Source organism: Bos indicus, chromosome 1, assembly GCF_029378745.1.
Source record: "Bos indicus isolate NIAB-ARS_2022 breed Sahiwal x Tharparkar chromosome 1, NIAB-ARS_B.indTharparkar_mat_pri_1.0, whole genome shotgun sequence".
Lineage (NCBI taxonomy): Eukaryota > Metazoa > Chordata > Mammalia > Artiodactyla > Bovidae > Bos > Bos indicus.
In genome coordinates, this window is record NC_091760.1 from 56707390 (window position 1) to 56726026 (window position 18637).

General features: G+C 38.7%; 1 protein-coding gene across 3 annotated transcripts in view; it reads left to right on the plus strand.

Annotated features, from left to right (window-relative positions):
- The window catches only part of NECTIN3 (nectin cell adhesion molecule 3), a 196160-nt gene that overhangs the window by 85382 nt on the left and 92141 nt on the right, over positions 1–18637 (plus strand). The window lies entirely within an intron of this gene.

The following is an 18637-nucleotide window of genomic DNA, read 5'->3' on the forward strand; positions in this document are numbered from 1 at the left end:
TACTTTTATTCTTACGTTTTGGAGAAGGAAATCGCAACCCACTCCAGTATTCTTGCCTAGAGACTCCTTTGGACAGAGGAGCCTGGTGGTCTGCTGTCCATGGGGTCGCACAGAGTCGGACATGACTGAAGCGACTTAGCATGCATGCATTCTTAATTTTAATTTTTTTTGTTTCTTTCCTCTATCACCCATGGGACTCTAACCCCATATTGGAGTTTTATTACCTGAGAAACTATTCTGGAATATTTTTCTTCTAAAATATGTCCTGTATCTTCAGCTTGAATAAGGCAAATCAGTTGCCCACCAACTAATTAATTAACTTGGAGGGAAAACTTAAAAGGAATATATCTGTTTCAATGTTCTCAGCTTCTGTTCCTTAGTTGACTGTCTAGTTGATCTACTGCCTGCGTATGGGGCAGGGAGGAGCATTTCACAGAATGTGCACTCATTGACAGTGGGTACCAGCTTGTCATTTTGCACAACTTTGGTGTCCTAGAGATGAAGGTGACCTATCTTTTCAAAATTGTTGTTTTAACACACAGTACAGCCTCACATCTCCTTTGGCAAATGAATTAAATTGATAAGCAGTGTGAAATGTCAGCAAAGGATTTAGCTAGAGGTGTTGTTAACTGCTGCAGATGGATAGGATAGCTGCCTTCTTCCCTCTACAAAGCTGGAAGTTAACTGGAGGATTTCTAGATTCAGGTGAGGGGATAGTTTAAGAATGTTGTTAGTCATTTTTAGCACAACCTTAATTGCATATAATTTTATTCTTGTCCATAAAATCAACTTATTATGTTACTTTTTATTTAATATTTTCAAACTAAATATTTATAAAAGTTTATGAATTGAAAAAAATTAATTGGCACAGATGATGGGACCTGGTTTTAGTTAAGAAAATATAATTTCTATATATGTAAGTGCTGCTAAATAAACACAAAAGGAAGATTTTTCTTGGATGATTTGATAATGGTACAGACTGAAATTTTTATCCTTGGAGTCAGAAAAAGCTTCCTGGATGGATCAGTTTGGAAGTAGGATTTTTGATGCATGTGATAAAATTACTCAGTTGTTGATTAGAATAAATTTCATAATCACAGGCATAAATCTAGGTGGAAATGAACAGTTATGTGAAAGAGTAGTGGAAATTTTAGAAAGGGAATTGGTGGGACAGCATCTGCAGTGGATAACACTAGACCTTTGGAGATAGAGACCACCTAGGATCATTGTGACTTTTTCCTCATCTATAAAATTAAGCAGGTGAGGATTGATTGTTTCCCTCTTCTAGCTATTAAATTGAGTCTATAAGATATTGCTAAAGGTCAGCTGTTTGCATCATTTTGCTTAGGAGAGTCAAAATGAGTTAGAAATGAAATAATTCTTAATTCTATAAATATTTTAAGAATAATTGAGGCTAAAATTATTATCCATCAGTAAGATAATTTGTTGTGATTCATGCATTATAATGTCATATGTTAATTATATGGCTGTTTGTGTTTTAATGTTGTGATACCAAAATGCAAAATACACAGAACTGTTTCCTAGTTACCTAGAAATCTGTAAGTGTGTAATTACTATCTAATTAGCTTCATGCAATGATAACCACGCCGCAATAGTAAATGCCATCATAATGTTCTGCTTCAGTAGATAACTTGTCAACTTTAAACTTATGAGGTAATTCCTAATTGAAGTCAGTAGTCCTTAGTCCTCACACCAGGCCATGCTCCCAAATACTGTCATGGCTTTAAGGAAGAGAGTCCCACTTGTTCTACCCATTGGTGTTCTACCCTTGGGAAACCACACAAAGAAAAAGATCCTTACTACTTATATTTGTTTCCATCTGAGCCACAGGGAAGCCCATTAGTTATTCAGTTGCGTCCAGCTCTTTACAACCCCATGGACTGTAGCCCACTAGGCTCCTCTGTCCTTGGAATTCTCCAGGTAAGAAAACTAGAGGGGGTTAGCCATTTCCTTCCTCAGGGAATCTTGCCAACCCAGGGATCAAAGCCAGGTCTTCTGAATTGCAGGCAGATTCTTCACTGTCTGAGCCACCAGGGAATATTACCAAACTCATAGCTGAGAATTTTCATTCTAAATATAAGCTGGAAAATGAGGCCTAGTATTGTGAAGACGTAATTTCCTTTAGTGGGAAGGGAACTATTACCACACTGCAGAGAAGATGTGTGGAGGCCCACAAAAATATAAAAAGAAGGAAATAAAAAGAGGAATTTCTCGCCTGGTGGTAAAGAGTAATTAAGAAATACTGTGGCTGATTCACGTTGATGTTTGAGAGAAAACAACAAAATTCTGTAAAGCTATTATCCTTCAATTAAAAAATAAATGAATATGAAAAAAAAATACCACCAGCTTGTTATATTATTAGTTGATAATCCTACAAAAGTGAGTCTCCATTTAGGAAACTAATATTAACTCATGACATTAAAATATATTTTACCTTTTTATTATGGCTTATTTTCTTAACATTTTAAGTAATATATAAGTATATTTTTGGTACAAAAATGCAAATAGTACAGATATTTATAGAGTTAACTATTAAAGTTTTCTTTCATCCCCCTATTCCCAAATATATTATTTCTTTCACAGAGGTCACTGTTGTTACAAATTTAAATATCCTCCCAGACTTTTTCCCACATGTTTACTTTGAAGTATACATCATCCTTGTCTATAGCTACAAGTAGTTTAATTTTTAAAAAACGTAAATGTGATCATAGAATACATATTGTTCTAGAAACTGCTTTTTCCACTATTACAAACCAATATTTTTCATAATGACTAGTGTTGCCACCTTAATCAAAATCCTCTGTGTTCCTAAAAAGGAAGATTCTGGAGCACAGTTTCAGTTTTACTGAATCAGAATCCCAGGGGTTGGAGACAGTGGGCATTTTACCTCGCTCACCAGGTGAATTTGGACTTCGCTGGTGGCTCAGATGGTAAAGCATCTTGTTTACAATGCGAGAGACCCAGGTTCGATCTCTAGGTCAGGAAGATCCTCTGGAGCAGGAAATGGCAATCTACTCCAGTATTCTTGCCTGGGAAATCCCATGGACAGAGAGCATGGTAGGCTGCAGTCCATGGGGTCGCAAAGAGTCAGACAGGACTGAGCGACTTCACTTTCACTTTCTTTCCAGGTAAATTTTAATGCACATTCATGCTTGAGAACTGTTGCTGTTTCTCTATGTCATTCTTAATGGCTGTAATTATATTCTACTGTGTTGATACACCACAAATTGCCTAATGATTTTCCTAGGTTGTTTTCTTTTTTTTTTTTGTTACATTAATTGTTGCATTGAGCATAGTTTTTTATACTTTATTATACACGTGTTTATAAAATATATGCAAAAAATAGAACTGCTATGAATATTTTTTATATTTAAATAGGTGTCAGATGGCTGGCCAAACTAGATGTATTAATTTATATTCCTATAAATAGTATCAATTCAGTAACTGAGGCGTGTCTGACTCTTGGCGACCCCATGGACTGCAGCGCTCAAGGCTTCTCTGTCCATCACCAACTCCCGGAGCTTACTCAAACTCGTGTCCATCAAGTCAGTGATGCCATCCAACCATCTCATCCTCTGTCATCCCCTGCTCCTCCTGCCTTCAGTCTTTCCCAGCATCAGTTCAGTTTAGTTCAGTTCAGTTGCCCAGTCATGTCCCACTCTTTGCGACCCCATGAACGGGAGCACGCCATGCCTTCCTGTCCATCACCAACTGCTGGAGTCTACCTAAACCCATGTCCATTGAGTCGGTGATGCCATCCAACCATCTCATCCTCTGTCATCCCCTTCTCTTCCTGCCCTCAGTCTTTCCCAGCATCAGGGTCTTTACAAATGAGTCAGTTCTTCATATCAGGTGGCCAAAGAATAGGAGTTTCAGCTTCAACATCAGACCTTCCAATGAATATTCAGGACTGATTTCCTTTAGGATGGACTGGTTGGATCTCCTTGCACTCCAAGGGACTCTCAAGAGTCTTCTCCAACACCACAGTTCGAAAGCATCAATTCTTCAGTGCTCAGCTTTCTTTATAGTCCAACTGTCACATCCATACATGACTACTGGAAAAATCATACTTTTGACTAGACAGATTTCATTGGCGAAGTAACTCCTCTGCTTTTTAATACGCTGTCTAGGTTGGTCATAACTTTTCTTCCACGGAACAAGCGTCTTTTAATTTCATGGCTTCAGTCAACATTTGCAGTGATTTTGAAGCCCAAGAAAATAAAGTCTCTCACTGTTTCCATTGTTTCCCCATCTATTTGCCATGAGGTGATGGGATCAGATGCCATGATCTTAGTTTTCCAAATGTTGAGCTTTAAGCCAACTTTTTCACTCTCCTCTTTCACTTTCATTAAGAGGCTCTTAAGTTCTTCTTCCCTTTCGGCCATAAGGATGGTGTCATCTGCGTATCTGAGGTTATTGACATGTCTCCCAGCAGTCTTGATTCCAGCTTGTGTTTCTTCCAGCCCGGCATTTAGCATGATGTACTCTTGCATATAAGTTAAATAAGCAGGTTGACAATATACAGTCTTAACACACTCCTTTCCTGATTTGGAACCAGTCTGTTGTTCTATGTCCGGTTGTAACTGTTGCTTCGTGACCTGCATACAGATTTCTCAGGAGGCAGGTTAGGTGGTCTGGTATTCCCATCTCTTGAAGAATTTTCCTCAGTTTGTTGTGATCTACACAAAGGCTTTGGCAGTCAATAAAGCAAAAGTAGAAGTTTTTCTGGAAGTCTCTTGCTTTTTCCATGAGCCAGCAAATGTTGCAATTTGATCTGTGGTTCCTCTGCCTTTTCTCAATCAAGCTTGAACATCCAGAAGTTCACAGTTCTCATAATGTTGAAGCCTGGCTTGGAGAATTTTGAGCATTACTTTGCTAGCATGTGAGATGAGTGCAATTGTGTGGTAGTTTGAGCATTCTTTGGCATTGCCTTTCTTTGGGATTGGAATGAATACTGACCTTTTCCAGTCCAGTGGCCACTGCTGAGTTTTCCAAATTTACTGGCATGTTGATTGTAGCACTTTCACAGCATCATCTTTTAGGATTTGTAATAGCTCAACTGGAATTCCAATACCTTCACTAGTTTTGTTCATAGTGATACTTCCTAAGGCCCACTTGACTTTGCATTGCAGGATGTCTGGTTCTAGGTGAGTGATTACACCATCGTGATTATCTGGGTCGTGAAGATCTTTTTTGTATACTACTTCTGTGTATTCTTGCCCCCTTTTCTTAATATCTTCTGCTTCTGTAGGTCCATACCATTTCTGTCCTTTATTGTGCACATCTTTGCATTAAATGTTCCCTTGGTGTCTAATTTTCTTGAAGAGGTCTCTAGTCTTTCCCATTCTATTGTTTTCCTCTATTTCTTTGCATTGATCTCTGAGGAAGGCTTTCTTATCTCTTCTTGCTATTCTTTGGAATTCTGCATTCAAATGGTTGTATCTTTCCTTTTCTCCTTTGCCCTTCGCTTCTCTTCTTTTCTCAGCTATTTGTAAGGCCTCCTGAGACAATCATTTTGCCTTTTTTGCATTTCTTTTTCTTGGGGATGGTCTTGATCACTGCCTCCTTTACAATGTCAGGGACCTCTGTCTATAGTTCTTCAGGGACTCTGTCTATCAGATCTAATCCTCTGGATCTATTTGTCACATCCACAGTACAATCATAAGGGATTTGATTTAAGTCATACCTGAATGGTCTAGTGGTTTTCCCTACTTTTTCAATTTAAGTCTGAATTTGGCAATAAGGAGTTCATGATCTGAGCCACAGTCAGCTCCCTGTCTTGTTTTTGATGACTGTATAGAGCTTCTCCATCTTCAGCTGCGGAGAATATAATCATACTGATTTTGGTGTTGACCATCTGGTGATGTCCATGTGTAGAGTCTTCTCCTGTGTGTTGGAAGTGGGTGTTTGCTATGACCAGTGTGTTCTCTTGGCAAAACTCTATTAGCCTTTGCCCTGTTTCATTCCATACTCCAAGGCCAAATTTGCCTGTTACTCCAGGTATCTCTTGACTTCCTACTTTTGCATTTTAGTCCCCTGTAATAAAAAGGATATCTTTTTTGGGTGTTAGTTCCAGAAGGTTGTAGGTCTTCATAGAACCGTTCAACTTCATTTTCTTCAGCTTTACTGGTTGAGGCGTAGACTTGGATTTCTGTAATATTAAATGGTTTGCCTTAGAAATGAACAGAGATCATTCTGTCGTTTTTGAAAGATTGCATCCAAGTACTGCATTTTGGACTTCTGTTGACTATGATGGCTACGCCATTTCTTTGTGCTGTTTCTGGCTGAGGAAATGGCAAAGAAGAGGGATGTGCATTCATTTTCTCCTGCAAGGACTCCAGAATTAAAACTCGATGCTGAACAACCGTCAACAGGAAAATGTTGAATCCCACCAGAAAAAGATACCTCACATCCAAGGGCAAAGGAGAAGCTCCAGCAAGACAGTAGGAGGGGCAAAAACCCCATACCCACCAGAGACACTTGGAGTGCTCAAACAAACCTTGTGCACACCAGGACCCAGGATAAAGGAGCAGTGACCCCAAAGGAGAAAAGAGTAGTAACCCCAAAAGAGACTGACCCAGACTTGCCTGTGGATTTCCAGGAGTCTCCGGCAGAGGTGTGGATCAGCAGTGGCCTGCTGCAGGGTTGGGGGCACTCAGTGCTGCTGTGCATGCATAGGACCTTTTGAAGGAGGTGGTCATTACCTTCATTACCTCCACCATAGTTTAGCCTTAGGTCAAACAACAGGGAGGGAACACAGCCCTGCCCATCAACAGAAAATTGGATTAAAGATTGTCTGAGCATGGCCCTGCCCATTAGAACAAGACCCAGTTTCCCCCGCAGTCTCTCCCTTCAGGAAGCTTCCATAGGCTTCTTATCCTTATCCATCAGAGGGCCAACAGAATGAAAGCCACAATCACAGAGAACTAATCAAACTGATCACATGGACCACAGCCTTGTCTAACTCAGTGGAACTATGAACCATGCCCTCTAGGGCCACCTAAGACGGAAGGGTCATGGTGGAGAGTTCTGGCAAAATGTGGTCCACTGGAGAAGGGAATGGGAAACCACTTCAGTATTCTTGCCTTGAGAACCCCATGAACAGTATGAAAAGGACACTGAAAGATGAACTTGATACTGGAAGTTAGTGGAGAAGTAACTCTATAAAGAATGAAGGGACAGAGCCAAAGTAAAAACAACACCCAGTTGTGGGTGTGACTAGTGTTGGAAGTAAAGTCTGATGCTGTAAAGAACAATAGATAGTATATTAAAACTCATTTCCTTCTCTAATGTTTACTAGAATTTTTGTTGTTGTTTGAGAAAACTGGAAAAATAATCTAAATGCTTTGTTGATTCTTGGAAGAAGTTTCATGATTGATCCCTTGTTTGTAGTTATGTAAACCACCTATTTGCATCATCTTTCAAATTTATAGTTACTTTTTGAATTTTGCTTAATATTTTAGCAGTTCTTTCATATGGACAGTAACTTTTTGTCTTGCATTTGTCTCTTATTTCTTAACTTTATCATGTCTAATACAGAAAGTTTAAGTTTTTATGTAGTTAAAATATCTTTGGCTTTTTCCTTGTAGTTTGTAGAACTTGTATATTATCTAAAAAGACTTCCTTCCATTCCCCCTCTCTCCCTGATCTGGGGTGTTAAAAAAATCATATAAAACTCTTTAACAGTTTTATAGGATATTTTATTTTAAATAACATCTGAAACGTATTTTTGCTTATGATGTATAGTAGTGATCAGTTTCCCACCCCAATGATATAACCAGTTGTCCAGAAATTATTGAATTGTCTGTTCTTTTCCATGATTTGAGGACACTTTTATCTTAGAATAAATATTTCTGAACTCTTAATTATTACATTGTTCTGTATTTCTCTTCTTAAAGCAAGACAGCACTGTGCTTTTTTTTTTTTAATTTTTTTTTTTTTTTAATTGAAGTGTAGTTGATTTACAATGTTGTATTTATTAGTTTCTGGTGTACCACAAAGTGATTCATTACACATATGTATGTGTGTGTGTGTATGTATATAGGCATGTATTCTTTTTTATATTCTTTTCCATTATGGTTTATTATAGGATATTATATATAGTTTCTTGTGGTATACAGTAGGATCTTGTTATTGATCCATTCTATTAATATTTATAATAGTTTGCATCTGCTAATATTTAAGCACAGTTTACTATCTGGAAAATTATGATTTTCCCCAAATAATTCACTGTCATATATCTTATTCTTTAGTAAATTTTTGTAAAAGTTCATGGCAGAGTGTTGTGAAGGAAAGTTGTTTCTATTTTTTTTTCTTGAGTGTATAATGCATACAAAACTGTATAAAAGAATAGTTTCTAAGGTCTTACTACCATTTACATTCCTATTTATCCTACTCCTACCACCTCCTACAAAAAAACATTTTTATAAACTTCTTCTTTGTCTTGATATAGTTTAATACGTAGGCAAGGAAACATTCATTTTATCTTTTCTCAAACAAAAGGTAACATATGTACTCTGTTATAAACTTGCCATTTCCTCTTAAGATACACTGGAGATCTTCCTTTGTTGATACAGAGCATTCTCATTCTTTCTATGTCTTCGTAATATTCTAACGTGTGTGTACTGCATAGCTTATAATGTCAAAATACTTTAATATACCAATAATGTTGCAGTGAATAGCTTGGTATATATACTATTTTATATCTATGCAAGTATAATTGGCAGGGTAATTTTTTAGACTTGCCTGGACGTGAGTCTGAGTGAACTCTGGGAGTTGGTGATGGACAGGGAGGCCTGGTGTGCTGCGATTCATGGGGTCGCAAAGAGTCGGACCCTACTGAGTGACTGAACTGAACTGAACTGTACTACATCAAATAGTAAATGTGTTTATGTGTTTTATAGATACTGTCAAATTGTCCTCTATACATATTTTACTATTTTGCACATGTATGAATAATGCTTGAAAGTGCCTCTTTGTCCACATTCTCACCAACAATATATGTATTCCACCTGATTCCACTTGATTACTGGTGATAGGTGAAAAATAGTAAATATATAATTGCAGTTTTGTAATCTCATCATTAGTGAGTCTCAGCATGTCTTCAGATGTTTAAAGGGTCATTTCTTTTCCTGCAAGCCATCATTCTTTTGTGTGCTATTTAAATATGTTATAAGAAGATACGAAAAATTTTTGAGTTGATTTCAGCATGAGCAGTATGTACATTGTTCATCAGTATCCAAACATGTGGTATACAGTGTTAAGTAAGATGAATCTTATATTCCCATAGATTTATGTGATAATATAAGGAGATTAAGAACTTGTTCAGTTCAGTTGTTTAGTCATGTCCAACTCTTTGTGACCCCATGAATCGCAGCACGCCAGCCCTCCCTGTCCATCACCAACTCCCAGAGTTTACTCAAACTCAGGTCCATCGAGTCAGTGATGCCATCCAGCTATCTCATCCTCTGTCGTCCCCTTTTCCTCCTACCCCCAATCCCTCCCAGCATCAGAGTCTTTTCCAATGAGTCAACTCTTCGTATGAGGTGGCCAAAGTTTTGGAGTTTCAGCTTTAGCATCAGTCCTTCCAATGAATACCCAGGACTGATCTCCTTTAGAATGGACTGGTTGGATCTCCTTGCAGTCCAAGGGACTCTCAAGAGTCTTCTCCAACACCACAGTTCAAAAGCATCAATTCTTCGGCGCTCAGCTTTCTTCACAGTCCAACTCTCACATCCATACACGACCACTGGAAAAACCATAGCGTTGACTAGACAGACCTTTGTTGGCAAAGTAATGTCTCTTCTTTTGAATATGCTATCTATGTTGGTCATAACTTTCCTTCCAAGGAGTAAGCGTCTTTTAATTTCATGGCTGCAGTCACCATCTGTAGTGATTTTGGAGCCCCAAAAAATAAAGTCTGACACTGTTTCCACTGTTTCCCATCTATTTCCCATGAAGGGATGGGACCAGATGCCATGATCTTCGTTTTCTGAATGTTGAGCTTTAAGCCAACTTTTTCACTCTCCTCTTTCACTTTCATCAAGAGGCTTTTGAGTTCCTCTTCACTTTCTGCCGTAATGGTGGTGTCATCTGCATATCTGAGGTTATTGATATTTCTCCCGGCAATCTTGATTCCAGCTTGTGCTTCTTCCAGTCCAGTGTTTCTCATGATGTACTCTGCATAGAAGTTAAATAAGCAGGGGAACAATATACAGCCTTGACGTACTCCTTTTCCTATTCGGAACCAGTGTGTTTGTCAATGTCCAGATCCTAACTGTTGCTTCCTGACCTACATATAGGTTTCTCAAGAGGCAGGTCAGGTGGTCTGATATTCCCATCTCTTTCAGAATTTTCCACAGTTTATTGTGATCCACATAGTCAAAGGCTTTGGCATAGTCAATAAAGCAGAAATAGATGTTTTTCTGAAACTCTCTTGCTTTTTCCATGATCCAGCGAATGTTGGCAATTTGATCTCTGGTTCCTCTGCCTTTTCTAAAACCAGCTTGAACATCTGGAAGTTCACGGTTCATGTATTGCTGAAACCTGGCTTGGAGAATTTTAAGCATTATTTTACTATTCTGTTTTACTATTACATTATTTTACTATTTTACCACAATTGTGCAGTAGTTTGAGCATTCTTTGGCATTGCTTTTCTTAGGGATTGGAATGAAAACTGACCTTTTCAGTCCTGTGGCCACTGCTGAGTTTTCCAAATGTGCTGGCATATTGAGTGCAACACTTTCACAGCATATTCTTCTAGGATTTGAAATAGCTCAACTGGAATTCCATCACCTCCACTAGCTTTGTTCATGGTGTTGCTTCCTAAGGCCCACTTGACTTCACATTCCAGGATGTCTGGCTCTAGGTCAGTGATCACACCATCGTGATTATCTGGGTTGTGAAGATCTTTTTTGTACAGTTTTTCTGTGTATTCTTGCCACCTCTTCTTAATATCTTCTGCTTCTGTTAGGTCCATACCATTTCTGTCCTTTATCGAGCCCATCTTTGCATGAAATATCCCCTTGTTATCTCTAATTTTCTTGAAGAGATCTCTAGTGTTTCCCATTCTGTTGTTTTCCTCTATTTCTTTGCATTGATCGCTGAGGAAGGCTTTCTTATCTCTCCTTGCTGTTGTTCTTTGGAACTCTGCATTCAGATGGGAATATCTTTCCTTTTCTCCTTTGCTTTTTGCTTCTCTTCTTTTCACAGCTATTTGTAAGGCCTCCCCAGACAGCCATTTTGCTTTTTTGCATTTCTTTTCCATGGGGATGGTCTTGATTCCTGTCTCCTGTACAATGTCACGAACCTCCGTCCATAGTTCATCAGGCACTCTCTATCAGATCTAGTCCCTTAAATCTATTTCTCACTTCCACTGTATAATCATAAGGGATTTGATTTAGGTCATACCTGAATGGTCTAGTGGTTTTCCCTACTTTCTTCAATTGAAGTCTGAATTTGGCAATAAGGAGTTCATGATCTGAGCTGCAGTCAGTTCCCAGTCTTGTTTTTGCTGACTGTATAGAGCTTCTCCTTCTTTGGCTGCAAAGGATATAATCAGTCTGATGTCGGTGTTGACCATCTGGTGATGTCCATGTGTAGAGTCTTCTCTTGTGTTGTTGGAAGAGGGTGTTTGCTATGACCAGTGAGTCCTGTTGGCAAAACTCTATTAGTCTTTGACCTGCTTCATTCCGTATTCCAAGGCCAAATTTGCCTGTAGCACCAGGTGTTTCTTGACTTCCTACCTTTTCATTCCAGTCCCATGTAATGAAAAAGATGTCTTTTTTGGGTGTTAGCTCTAAAAGGTCTTGTAGATCTTCATAGAACCGTCAACTTCAGCTTCTTCAGCGTTACTGGTTGGGGCATAGACTTGGATTATTGTGATAGTGAATGGTTTGCCTTGGAAACGACAGCGGTCATTCCATTGTTTTTGAGACTGCATCCAAGTACCGCATTTCTGACTTTTTTCTTGACCGTGATGGCTAATCCATTTCTCCTAAGGGATTCCTGCCCACAGTAGTAGATATAATATTCATCTGAGTTAAATTCTCCCATTCCAGTCCATTTTAGTTCGCTGATTCTTACAATGTTGACATTCACTCTTGCCATTTCCTGTTGGACCACTTCCAATTTGCCTTAATTTATGGACCTAACATTCCAGGTTCCTATGCAATATTGCTCTTTACAGCATCCGACCTTGCTTCTATCACCAGTCACATCCACAACTGGGTATTGTTTTTGTTTTGGCTCCATCCCTTCATTCTTTCTGGAGATATTTCTCCACTGATCTCAAGTAGCATATTGGGCACCTACCGACCTGGGGAGTTCCTCTTTCAGTATCCTATCATTTTGCCTTTTCATACTGTTCATGGGGTTCTCTAGGCAAGAATACTGAAGTGGTTTGCCATTCCCTTCTCCAGTGGACCACATTCAGACCTCTCCACCATGACCCATCTGTCTTGGGTGGCCCCACATGGCCTGGATTAGTTTCACTGAGTTAGACAAGGCTGTGGTCCATGTGATCAGATTGGCTAGTTTTCTGTGATTATAGTTTCAGTGTGTCTGCCCTCTGATGCCCTCTCGCAACACCTACCATCTTGCTTGGATTTCTCTTACCTTGGATGTGGGGTGTCTCTTTATGGCTGCTCCAGCAAAGCCCAGCTGCTGCTCCTTACCTTGGGTGAGGGGTATCTCCTCAAGGCCGCCCGTTCTGACCTTGAACGTGGAGTAGTTCCTCTCGGCCCTCCTGGGCCCACACAGCCACCACTCCTTGCAAGTGGTGGTGTTCCTCTGGGAGGCTGCCCCTGACCTCGGGCGTGGTTAGCTCCTCTAGGCCACTGCCCCTGACCTCGGGCATGGGGTAGCTCCTCTCGCCCGCTCCTGCGCTGTCACAGCCTGGCGCTCTTAGTCACCACCCCTGACCTTGGACAAGGGGTAGCTCCTCCTGGCCACTCTTCTGCAGGATCCGTCGGAGCAGGCATGCTTCTGTACGGCCCGTTGCAGCCAGCGCGCTTGACTAGAGTGCTAATGTTATCAAATTGTGTGGTTGATAATATTAGCATAACAGGTCCTATCAAGTTTTAGATTTAGAGATGTGTCCTCCAGGTATCTTAATTTCAGCTACTAATCATACCATATTTTATTTAAGACTTACTTGAACCTGTTCCCCTTTCTACTTTTTATAGTTTTGTAGATTCTCATTATCTTTCCTCAAAACTCATCTTTACAATGTATCACTGCCATTTTACAATACTATTTTTAGATAATCTGTTTTTGTTAATTGTCAATGATCTGGTTTTCTCCCTGGATCTAAATACTTTAACATATTTCCAGATGCTGGTTATCAGTAGTTACAGGCTTTGGGATTAGGAAGAAGGGAGAGAGGAAACTTATAAGAGAATTAATATTTTCTTCCAAATTCATGGAAATTAAGTGACTGAGTGGAATATTTGAGTAAATGGGTCCTGAGTATTTCTAGGATAGTTTTGCCCTTGAGTAGCAAAATGTTTTCATCTTGCATATTTCATCCAGTTAATAGGTAGTGATAATTATTGAACTCAGTACTGAAAGATTGTAGGGCCTCGTTCTGGTCTGAGGAAGGAAAAGTTTTGGGCTCAGCAAATTTGGATGAAATACTGATTTATTTTATATATATATATATATATATATATATATATATAAAATATCTAAATAATGCTGCTGCTAAGTCACTTCAGTCGTGTCTGACTCTGTGTGGCCCCACAGAGGGCAGCCCACCAGGCTCCCCCATCCCTGGGATTCTCCAGGCAAGAACACTGGAGTGGGTTGCCATTTCCTTCTCCAATGCATGAAAGTGAAAAGTGAAAGTGAAGTCGCTCAGTCGTGTCCAACCCTCAGCGACCCCGTGGACTGCAGCCTACCAGGCTCCTCCTTCCATGGGATTTTCCAGGCAGGAGTCCTGGAGTGGGATGCCATTGCCTTCTCTGATCTAAATAATATATTCAAATAAAATACTGAAGCTTCTAAAGTATAAAGGATTGGTATTTTTAAATTACTAAGTCAAAGCTCTTACTAATCAGTCTTATAAATAAAAAGATAAACCTGCTTGATAAGATTTTATAAAGATTAATAAATTACCATCTGTTATATCCTTATAATAGTGCCTGACACATAGTAAATGCTATGTGTTTGCTGTAATTGTTGTTATTGTTAGTTTAAAAGAAGTTTTGTTATTCTTAGAACATTTTTAAGAGACCATGCAGTGAAATTATTTCAGTAGAAGGAAAAAACTAATACCACTTTAACTCATGTAAGTAAACTCAGCATATATTTCTTTCAGAAATTATTGATATTTTTATTATAAGCTAAATTAGTAGTGCTTGAAATGAAATTAAATGGAGTTTTCCTCTTTTGATTCATAGTTCTATTTTGATTTTTCTCTGTCTTCCATTTATCAAATATATTTAAGTATGTAAGTATTGGGAATACATAGTTAATAAAACAGACTTTAAAAATGTTGTCTTTATGGAGCTTACATTCTAGTGACAAATGGATGAATGCCTAGGATGACTTTTTTCTTCTTTTTTTTTGGAAAGAATTTTATTGAAGTATGATTGGCATACAACAAATAAACAGACAAAAAAATATACATACATACCTTAGAAACATCACCACAATCAAGATAATGTGCATATTCATCATTTGCAAAAGTTTCCTGGTGCCCCTTTGCAATCTCCCTCTCTTGTCATTTCTCTGCTCCCCTTCTACATCCCCAGAGAACCGACTACTAATCTGTTCTCTATCTATATACATGAGTTTAACTGTTCTTGAATTTTAAGTAACAGCCATACAGTAGGTTCTTTTTTTGGTCTCACTTCTTTAACTCCACATAATGATTTTGAGATTTTTTTATGCTGTTTTGGTCTATAGTTCATTCCTTTTAAATAGGTATACTTTATAGATACATTCAGTTCAGTTCACTTCAGTCACTCAGTCGTATCCAACTATTTGCGACCCCATGAACCATAGCACGCCAGGCCTCCCTGTCTGTCACCAGCTCCCAGAGTCAACCCAAACCCATGTCCATTGAGTCGGTGATGCCATCCAACCATCTCATTCTCTGTCGTCCCCTTTTCCTCCTGCCTTCAATCTTTCCCAGCATCAGGGTCTTTTCAAATGAGTCATCTCTTCGCATCAGGGGGCCTAAGTATTGGAGTTTCAGCTTCAACATCAGTCCTTCCAATGAACACCCAGGACTGATCTCCTTTAGGATGGACTGGTGGGATCTCCTTGCAGTCCGAGGGACTCTCAAGAGTCTTCTCCAACACCACAGTTCAAAAGCATCAGTTCTTTGGCACTCAGCTTTCTTTATAGTCCAGCTGTCACGTCCATACATGACCACTGGAAAAACCATAGCCTTGACTAGACGGACCTTTGTCGACAAAATAATGTCTCTGCTTTTTAATATGCTGTCTAGTTTGGACATAACTTTCATTCCAAGAAGTAAGCGTCTTTTAATTTCATGGCTACAGTCACCATCTGCAGTGATTTTGGAGCCCAGAAAAATAAAGTCAGCCACTGTTTCCCGTTTCCCCATCTATTTGCCATGAAGTGATGGGACCGGATGCCATGATCTTTGTTTTTTGAATGTTCGATATGTATTTTTATTACTTTGTCTTAATTTGGTTAATGCATTTCATGATATATCATTTTCTTTATTTTTCCTGTGTAAGCATCAACAATTAGGAAATTTAGTGAGTTAATTCAAAGACAGTAGTTTTTCTTGGTCACTAGCATTCCTTCAATATCTAGTATCCTCAGGAGATATAAATAATAGTATTTTGTAGTCCTTGGTACTGAAGTAGCCATTATCTCTCTATATGTTCTATTCATCTGTATCAAAAACAGTAATTAGTAGAGAGAAGATGCTTACTAAAAATTTTAAAGTAGAATAATAGTAAGTGGTACATGAACAACAACATTTGAGTCATGTTGTTACCTCTTGTTTTCAGTAGAATCAAATGGGATTTAACAATCTTGTTATAATAAAAAGATTCAAATTCACTCATTTTGACTTGAACTCAGGGAGTTGGTGACGAACAGGGAGGCCTGGCATGCTGCCATTCATGGGGTCGCAAAGAGTCAGACACGACTGAGTGACTGAACTGAACTGAACTGAACTGATAAATTATAGAAATACCCTAAGAAACTTTATTTCAGACTTATTGTATACATGTAAACCAGCATGAATCTGGGGAACCTGGAGAGATGATTTCTAAAGATTCTGAGTTTAATTGCATTTTAGTATTTTTAATTATACTACCAGCATAAGTGCATTTATTATGTGATTTTTCAGAAAGGAGTTGAAATCTTACCTTGATTCTGATTGTTTCTGATTTGTAGCTGAACTGAGTGGGAATGTTTGGACCATCTTAAAAAAGAAAAAAAGAAGAATAACACAATAGTTCCCTCAGAACTATTTCTAAAAAATATTGAATTATTTTATGTAGATTAAATAACAGAAAAGAGCTGGCTTCATCCCAGTCACCAATACTTATTACCAAAAAAAGAAAAAATAAGTAGATGATTAAACTAAAAGAACCAAATGTTGGCCTTTTAAGATGTTCTGAGCAATCCAGAGAGAACATCTAATTGACACCATTTTTGTAAGACTTTTTATAGTAAAATTCTTTGTGGTTCTGTCTGTGATAAACATCTCATTTTCTTTCATCCTTTTAAACCTATAAATAAGTTGTAAGAACTGATTTATTATAAATATTACATACTCTTTATTCTTAATAGATATGTATTTGTGAGTCTTCTGTTTTTCTATTTTCTTAATTATAAAATCTTCAGAAAGAGAAACTGTGACTTACTACTGCCTTTGTAACCTTTCTTTGTATCTAATAAACTTCACTATACAAAGCTACTCAGTAATTGTTGTTGAGTTACAGTGGTAGTAAAATTAATTGTTTGCAAAGTCACAGTTTCCTGAGCTAGTTGAGGATTATTTCAGGAATTTGGGGGAAAAAAGAAGACATCAAAGTCTTCAGTAGTGTCACCTCATCCTTCTACTTGTGTAATACCTAGAAAGTTTATTTTAAGCTTCTTGGACTTTTATAGCCAGTCCATCAGTAATTTTGAGTAAGATGATGTAAGTGAAGTAAAGTGAAGTGAAATAGCTCAGTCATGTCTGACTCTGCGACCCCATAGCCTGTAGCCTACCAGGTTCCTCCATCCATGGGATTTTGCAGGCAGGAGTACTGGAGTAGGTTGCCATTTCCTTCTCCAGGGGATCTTCCTGATCCAGAGATCGAACTGGGGTCTCCTGCATTGTAGGCAGACGCTTTACCGTATGAGCCACCAGGGAAGCCCAAGATGATGTCAAGGTGCCAATCTATAATATCTTTTCCCAAGATTTAATCACTGTCAGCTCCTAATAACTGGAAATGAGCATCCACTTTTTGACATAACGACCAGAATACTTTTCAGCCACCTCATCAGATCAGATCAGTCGCTCAGTCGTATCTGACTGTTTGCGACCCCAGGAATCGCAGCATGCCAGGCCTCCCTGTCCATTACCAGCTCCTGGAGTTCACTGAGACTCACGTCCATGGAGTCAGTGATGCCATCCAGCCATCTCATCCTCTGTCGTCCCCTTCTCCTCCTGCCCCCAATCCCTCCCAGCATCAGAGTCTTTTCCAATGAGTCAACTCTTTGCATGAGGTGGCCGAAGTACTGGAGTTTCAGCCTTAGCATCATTCCTTCCAAAGAAATCCCAGGGCTGATCTCCTTCAGAATGGACTGGTTGGATCTCCTTGCAGTCCAAGGGACTCTCAAGAGTCTTCTCCAAGACCACAGTTCAAAAGCATCAATTCTTCAGCACTCAGCCTTCTTCACAGTCCAACTCTCACATCCATACATGACCACAGGAAAAACCATAGCCTTGACTAGACGAACCTTTGTTGGCAAAGTAGTGTCTCTACTTTTCAATATGCTATCTAGGTTGGTCATAACTTTCCTTCCAAGGAGTAAGCGTCTTTTAATTTCATGGCTCAAGTCACCATCCGTAGTGATTTTGGAGCCCAGAAAAATAAAGTCTGACACTGTTTCCACTGTTTCCCTATCTATTTCCCATGAAGTGATGGGACCAGATGCCATGATCTTCGTTTTCTGAATGTTGAGCTTTAAGCCAACTTTTTCACTCTCCTCTTTCACTTTCATCAAGAGCCATGGTAAAGTGTCAAATATTAACTCAGATGTAATGCTAAATTTTGGAGGACTAAAACTGTTTTAATGCCTCAATACTACTTGGGAACTCCTGGAAAAAAGTATTATCCTAACCATTAATTTACTTAAATTGTAGTTTTTGCCTTGATTTTTAAAGAATTTAGACTATTCATACTTCAAGTGCAGTCAGTATTAAATTTTGAGTGGTTTATTTGAGATCTACATTAAATTCATACTGCCATCAAGGAATTATAAGTCTTAATTAAAGGTGACTCTTGATTGACTCATGAGTAATGAGGAGTAAAAGATCTATTGAAATTAAATACAGTAAGCTAAGTACAATGAAATTTTCATCCAAATTTTAGGGGACCTAATAGCATTCTTAAAAGCAGGCATGGTTTTCTTAGTT